General features: G+C 40.2%; 1 protein-coding gene across 3 annotated transcripts in view; it reads right to left on the reverse strand.

Moving 5' to 3' along the window:
- The window catches only part of RNF145 (ring finger protein 145), a 106,902-nt gene extending 98,883 nt beyond the window's left edge, over positions 1–8,019 (reverse strand). The window contains exons 1-2 of one of the 3 annotated variants that reach the window (XM_065547020.1): positions 7,868–8,019; positions 3,834–3,927 (exon numbers count right to left, since the gene is read on the reverse strand). The gene's annotated coding sequence lies outside the window, so the exon portion shown is untranslated. Of the gene's footprint in view, positions 1–3,833; positions 3,928–7,682 lie in introns of all 3 variants that reach the window. The other 2 variants (XM_065547019.1, XM_065547018.1) reach the window with 2 other exon arrangements.
- Between the last annotated feature and the right edge of the window lie 17 nt (positions 8,020–8,036).

Below are 8,036 nucleotides of genomic sequence, written 5' to 3' on the forward strand. Positions count from 1 at the left end.
CTCCAACCAAATATCGCAGAAAAAAGGAGTGGTCCCACCACCACCAATCAGTAGTAGCTGAATGGGAAGCCTAGACTTTCACCCTTGATGGACTATAGGGTCTCCTAAACCCCCACCAGGCTGGTTTCAGAGAAGGCTGAGTGGAAGCCAAACTTTCACCATCTTCCAGTGGTAATGAGTCCCCGACACATCCTCCGAAGTGTCACTGGAGGCCACATGAGGATGTAACAGTGAAACAGCAAAAGAACTAACATAATTAATCAATTTTTTAAAGGGACCTTTACTCATTCCTGCATGTAGGCTAGGATAATTTTAGAACACTGAGATAATATGCAAAAACAGCAATCACGTAGTTTTTTTTTTTTTTTTTTTTTTTGAGACGGAGTCTCGCTCTGTCACCCAGGCTGGAGTGCAGTGGCGCGATCTCGGCTCACTGCAAGCTCCGCCTCCCGGGTTCACGCCATTCTCCTGCCTCAGCCTCCCGAGTAGCTGGGACTACAGGCGCCCACAACCGCGCCCGGCTAATTTTTTGTATTTTTAGTAGAGACGGGGTTTCACCGTGGTCTCGATCTCCTGACCTTGTGATCCGCCCGCCTCGGCCTCCCAAAGTGCTGGGATTACAGGCATGAGCCACCGCGCCCGGCCCAATCACGTAGTTTTAAAAACTAACTCTAGGATTAAAGGAGAAGTATGTAAGCAGCTAACTATATTTTGTTAAAGATTTATAGGAACATTTGTCATGTGACAAAGACAAAGAAGTTCCCAACCACTTTGGACCCTCACTGGTGCCCAGATGTCTGTGGTTATTGGTCATCTCTTGATCTCAACTCCCTCCTCGTCCCCTTACCCTTAACATAAAAAGAGCCTAAAATTTGTACTGACTTAAGATGGTACTTTAGAATGATGGTCCACCATCTTTTCAGTTAGCTGGCTATCTGAATAAATCTGCTTTTCCTTCCACCAACCATCATTTTTCATGTCTGGCTTTCAAGCAGTGAGCAGCCAAACCTAGGTTCAGTTACATAGGGCAGTAATGAGGCATTCCTCTCCTTCCCAACCAGGGTGCTATCAGTGGAGGCCTAGTGGGGAGCCTGAACTCCCAACCCTGCCCAGCAGTAATGAGATGCCTTCCCCACCAACCTAGGTTGCCAAGGAGGCCTGATGGAAAGCTTTGACTTTCTCCCCAGTCAGAGAGGTTGAAGGTGGCATCTCCCTTCTCCTAACAATTCAGTGTCAGAGGAGGCCTGCTGAAACAGAACATTTAATAAGATTCAGCACCAAGATAATACAGATGTTGGAATGATGTTATCCTAGCCTACGTGATAAGGGTTTTAAAGCAGTCATCATAAAATGCTTCAACGAACAACTAAGAGTATGCTCAAAATGAATAAAAAGGCTTAGCAAAGGAATAGAAGGTATAAAGAAAAAATAGATGGAGATTTTAGAACTGAAAAATACAATATCCCAAAAAAATCAGTGGATGGAAGAATGGAGCGGACAGAAGAAAGAATCAATGAACCTGAAGATAGAACAAGAGAAGTTATCTAATCTGAACAATGGAGAAAAAATGGACGGAAATAAAATGAACTGAGGTTCAGGGACCTGTAGACTATACCAAAATATCTAACATTTGCACAATCAGAGCCCTGGAAGGAGAGGAGAAAGAGGGTCGACCTCAAAAAGTATTTAAAAAACTCATGTTTGAAAATTGCCCAAATTTGACTAAAGACATAAGCTTACAGATTAAGGAAGCTGAGTGAACCCCAAACAAACACAAATAAATCCCCACCATGACACATCATTAGTCAAACTTTTGAAAACTAAAGACAAAAAAATAAAAATATTGAAAGCAGCAAAAGGGAAACAATGGCTTATGAGTAGAGTAGAAAACAATTAGAATGACACAGGATTTCTCATCTAAAACATTGGAGGCTAGAAGAAAGAAGCACATTTTTCAAGTGCCAAAATAAAAGAACAGCCAGCCCAGAATTCTATATCCAGTGAAAATATGCTTCAGGAATAAAGGGGAAATCAAGACATTCTAAAATGAAGGAAGACTAAGAGCTTTTGCTGCTAGTTGACCTACTGTGATGGTTAATTTTAGATGTCAATCTGACTTGATTAAGGAATACCTAGAAACCTGGTAAAGCATTATTTTTGGGTGTGTCTGTGAAGATGCTTCCAGCAAAGATTAGTGTGTTAGTCTGAGTAGACTAGCTGGGGGAGATTCAACGCAATGTGGGCAGGCACCATCCAATCTGCTAGGGTTTCAGAAAGAACAAAAACAGAGAAAAGGTGAATGTGTCATTCTATCTGCTGGAACTGGAATGTGATGTGCTTTTTCCTTCCTTGTCCTAGGAAAACAACTTCAGGCTCCCCAGGCCTTTGAATTCTAGGACTTATACCAGAGTCACCCTCCCTCCCCAACCAACTGGGTTCTTAGACCTTTGTCCTTAGACTAGGAGTTACATCACTAACTTCCCTGGTTCTGCAGCCTTGGAGCTTACACCCTGCCACACTACCAGCATCCCAGAGCCTCCAGTTTGCAGATGACCTGTCAAGGGATTTCTCAGCCTCCACAATTGTGTGAGCCAATCCCTCTAATAAATCCCTTTACACTTCACTTGAACTAGTAACACGTTATTGCTAATTGATTGTTTTAAGTTATGTAAATATAGTGTAATACCTAGAGCAACCACCACAAAATTTACACAAAGAGATAAACTGAAAAAAATTATACAAAGAGATATACTCAAAAACACTGCAGACAAATCAAAATGGAATTCTAAAATAATATTCAAGAAATCAATAGAAAAACAAGAAAAAATAGAAAAGCTAAAAATAGAAGCAACAAACAGAAAACAAAATATGGTTTGGAAGACTTAAGTCTCAACAGATTACGAATTACCTTATAAACAAATAGTCTACTTTATTTCTAAAAGGCAAAACTCAGAAACAACTAAAATACCCAATAAGTGAATGGCTAGACAAATTGTCGTAAATCCACACAAGGAATCCTACTCAGTCATAAAAAGAAATGAACCATTGATACACAAAATAGTTTGACTGGGTATCAAGGGCCTTATGATGAAAGAAGAGGCTGATCTCAAAACACTTATACTATATGATTCCATTTACATAACATTCTGGAAATGACAAAATTATAGAGGTAGAAAACAGATTAGTGGCCAGTGATTAGGAGCAGCCAGAGGAATGGGAATGGATGTGAGTACAAAGAGATAACACAAGTGCTATGTTTGTGGTGATGGAATAGTTCTTTGTGTTGATCATAGTGGTAATTACATGAATCTGCATGTGATAAAATGGCATAGAGCTATAAGTACACTCATTGCATCAATGTCAATTTTCTGGTTTTGATGTACTACAGTGATGTAAGATGTAATTCACTGGGAAAAACTGAGTGAAAAGTACAAATGACTTTTCTTTTCGCAGAAGTTCATAATAATTAAAGATTATAATTATAAAGTAATGTAAGTATAATTATAAATAGAAGTATATTTATAATTATAATTATCATTTATAAGTATATAATCTTTATAATTATTTTTAAATAATTGTAGATTTTAAATAATTGTAGATTTAGATAATTGTAGATTCCCAGGAGAATCTACAATTATCTAAAAATAGAGTTAAAAAAGCCTCATAAAAGACCAGGCATGGTGGCTCATGCCTGTAATTCCCAGCACTTTGAGAGGCCAAGATGGGTGAATTGTTTGAGTTCAGGAGTTTCAGACCAGTGTGGGCAACATGGCAAAATTCTGCCCTAGAAAAACAACACGCACACAAAATTAGCTGGATGTGTTGGCGCGTACCTGTAGTTTAAGCTACTCGAAATGCTGACGTGGATCACCTGAGCCTGGCACTTCAAGGTTGCAGTGAGCCATGATGGTGCTGCTGCACTCCAGCCTGAGTAATGGAGCAAGATCAAAAAAAAAATCACATAAACTATACATATGTGTATGTGTGTGTACAAAGTCTAGAAAAGCAATGATAGGCTCTACAAAAAGTTAGCAGAGTTATGAATATATCTGTATTACTTGAATATTTTTTAAAAGAATGCCTTTGTGAACTTCTCATATAAAAAAAGTAATGTAAAATCATTGTAAAAAATTCAGATATACATAGAAACATAAACAAGATGAAAATCGCCTGTTCTATGATGCCACAGATAATTTAATTCACCTAACAAATATTTACTGAGTACATTCTACAGAGCTATGATCTATCACGATTTTAGTGTGCATTTCAGAACTTTCCTGTACCTCCAGAGTTCTATACAAATTGTAATCATTCATTGATACGTATTGTTACAAGCGTAATATGTACAGCTGGCCTTCTGGATCCACAGGTTCCAAAACTATGGATTCAATCAACCTTGGGTCGAAAGTATTAGGGAAAAAAACCAAAGATAATAAGACAACAATAAAAAATAATGGAAGTAAAAGCAGTACAGTATACCAACTATTTACATAGCATTTCCATTGTATTAGATATTATAAGTAATTGAGAGATGATTTAAAGTATATGAAAGGATGTGTATAGGTTATATGCAAATACTATGCTATTTTATATGAGGGACTTGAGCATCCTCAGATTTTGTTATTTATTGGAGTTCCTAGAACCAATCCCCTACCAATACCAAAGGACAACTGTTATATAATAAGCTCTTATTACTTAACATTCATTATTCATTCATTTAGCATATATTTGTTGAGCACCTATATTAGCCAATACCATGCTAGGTTCTGAGAATGGAAAGGTGAATAAATTGTTTCCTAACAAAATTTACTGATATGGTTTGTCTTCGTGCCCCCACCCAAATCTCATCTCAAATTATAATCCCCACGTGTTGAGGGAGGGAGTTGGTGGGAGGTGATTGGATCATGGAGGTGGTTTCCTCCATGCTGTTCTCATGATAGTGAGGAGCTCTCATGAGATCTGATGGTTTAAAAGTGGCAGTTTCCCCTGCGTGCGTGCTCTCTCTCTCTCTCTCTCCTGCTGCCATGTAAGACATGCCTTGCTTCCCCTTCACCTTCTTCCATGATTGTAAGTTTCCTGAGGCCTCCCTAGCCCTGTGGAACTGTGAGTCAATTAAACCTCTTTTATTTAGAAATTACCCAGTCTCAGGTAGCATCTTTATAGCAGTGTGAAAACTAACATGCTTATAATATAGTGGGAGAGAATATCACTAAAGAAATAATATTTCCAAGAAGTATACAACTATAGATTGTCAAGTTCAGACAACTGTAAACAATGTTCTGAATATTCATCTGTGAAAGGAAAGGGTGATGGCTATGATGGCAAGATACTGTGGCATGTTTATTATTGATGGGAATGAGCCAGTAGAAAGAGGTTAAAAATACAAGAGCAAGAGAAGGGAATCCTGTATTTACAGAAAGCTTCCTTAGAATAAAAAAGCCAGAGACCAAGTGAAAGGGTTGGCTTCAAATACAAGGGAACTGCCTCAACTGAAATAAGTAAAAGTGAGGATGACTAAAAATATAGCTTAGTTTGTAGATTTAGAGGTTTGAAGAATTGCCAAAATAAGGGACAATGTCATCTGCCTAGAGCAAAGGCGTATGTTGCAAGTTCTGAGGTTTGAAGAGAATGGAGTTTTTAAGTAGTAGTTTGGGGAAAACATGCTGAATAGAGAAGGGCAATAACTGGGCATGCTTCATTAAGAACCTGTATTCTGTCACGTGGGGCAGATTCTAAATATTTTCAGCTCTCTTATTGCAGGCAAGATAAAGGCAAATGAGTAGGTATTAGAAGAGAGACAAACTTCTAGAGGGAACCAAATTTTTAAAGGGGATTGTCTTCCAACTGGGAAGAGAGGGAAAGCTTTATGAGGGGAGTAGATCTGAGCTGGGCAAGAGAACACACTTGCTAGAGAAAGAAAATGGCCAAAGAGAGAAAAGGGGAGAAAAAAGTCTGGGGGAGACGGAAATAAAAGCAGAGTAGAGGTGGATTTCTGGCCTAGGTGCAGGAATGTCCTTTTGTCTTCCAAAGCAAATGTGGTCTTAGTAATATTAACAGTTTATCATCTGATGTTGTGAAATTGTTTCTATATATTTTTTAGACTCTTAGACCTGACAATCTATGGAGGAATTCCCAGGCATCTTTAGCTGCTACAGAGATGACTGAATGAAGGACAAGTATATTATCCTCCACACATTAAAAGAGAGGCTCCAGCGAGCAACAAAAGGCAAAAGTTCCTTTTTTTTTTTTTTTTTTTGAAACAGAGTCTTGCTCTCTCACCCAGGATGGAGTGCAGTGGCATGATCTTGGCTCACTCCTACCTCCACCTCCCAGGCATCTTTAGCTGCTACAGAGATGGCTGAATGAAGGACAAGTATATTATCCTCCACATATTAGAAGAGAGGCTCCAGGGAGCAACAGAAGGCAAAAGTTCTTTTCTTTTTTTTGAAACAAAGTCTTGCTCTCTCACCCAGGATGGAGTGCAGCGGCATGATCTTGGCTCACTGCAACCTCTACCTCCCAGGTTCAAGCGATTCTCATGCCTCAGCCTCCCGAGTAGCTAGGGTTACAGAACATGCCACCACACCTAGCTAATTTTTGTATTTTTAGTAGAGATGGGGTTTCACCATGTTGGCCAGGCTGGTCTTGAACTCCTGACCTCTAGTGATCTGCCTGCCTTGGCCTCCCAAAGTGCTGGGATTACAGGCATGAGCCACTGTGCCCGGCCAACATTTATCATGTGTTGAGACTATTCCAACCTTTCTCCTCTATTTTGAAATATAAAATAAATTATTGACTACTATAGTCACCCTACTGTGCTGTGAACACCACAACTTATTCCTTCTGTCTAACCGTATTTTCGCTCCTTTTAACTTCTCATCTCCCTCTCCCTCTGTATCCTTCCCAGCCTCTGGTAACCACAATTTTACTCTCTATCTCCATGGAATCAACCATTTTAGCTCCCACATATGAGCACCTAACTTCAAAGTAAGACCCACAACCATGCAGCTATTCCCAGAAAATGATTTGAGAAAATGCTTGAAAATGTTGATCTGGGCAATGATTTTTTTTTTTTTTTTTTTAATTAAGACCTTCTTCTGAAGAAAAGGGCATACTTTTCACTGAAAAAAAGTTTGAGTTTTTTAAATGAGCAGATACTCATGCATTACTAGTGCAGCCAAAAATTATCAAAAAGTAGGGAAGAATGCAAAATAGCGTGTGCCTCTTAACTAAAGAACTGTTAAGATACAAAACTTGGCTCTTTGCTGCCTTTCCCTCACTGCCAAGAGGGAAACATGAATTAGTTACATTGCCGTCGTGCTCATTGGGAGTTCGCTATATGGACCAGATGGGGACTGCTCTGAATTTCCATTCAAGTCTGACATTCTTTTGTCAGCGTTTGTGTAACCGGCTTTCCTTGCATTCAGAGGAAAGGAGGTATGGAAGTATGGATGGGAAGGTTGGGACGATTCGATACAGTATGGTAACCTCGATCGCAGCTCTCCTATGAGACTTGCTTCATGGATTCTGAGTCACTGAAGCTTGCCCCTTCTCTTTCCTGACCCTCTTCCGTTTCCCCTTAGATTGGAGATTCTCCTCAGATTCTAAGTCTCTGAAATTATTAGTGTTCGCAGTGCCTGGGCCCATGGAGGGGTCTCAAATCTTCAGTTCTCAAAGATCACCTTTTAAGCTTCATTCGAAACATGATACAGCCACACGAATCCTAGCCCTGAATCTCACGAAGACCTCAGTACACCTGGGGAAGGCAGCACACCCAGTTCCGACACTACTAGAGACGTCACACGCCGCAGCACCCACCCGCTCCCGGCCCAGAGCGAGCGCACGCGCAGAACGAGAGAGCGGTCACCCAAGGATCGGGGCTATCTGCACAGAGGTTACAGTCTCGGAAAGGCCTGGCTTCTTCGTGGCTTTGTGGAGATCCCGCACAGCTGCCATTCGATTAGCACCCGAAGAGATTCAAAGGAAGCAGCTGTTCAGTCCCCAGCATATTTCCGTTTCAAACCACCCACTTCCGG

Source organism: Macaca fascicularis, chromosome 6 (genome assembly GCF_037993035.2).
Source record: "Macaca fascicularis isolate 582-1 chromosome 6, T2T-MFA8v1.1".
Lineage (NCBI taxonomy): Eukaryota > Metazoa > Chordata > Mammalia > Primates > Cercopithecidae > Macaca > Macaca fascicularis.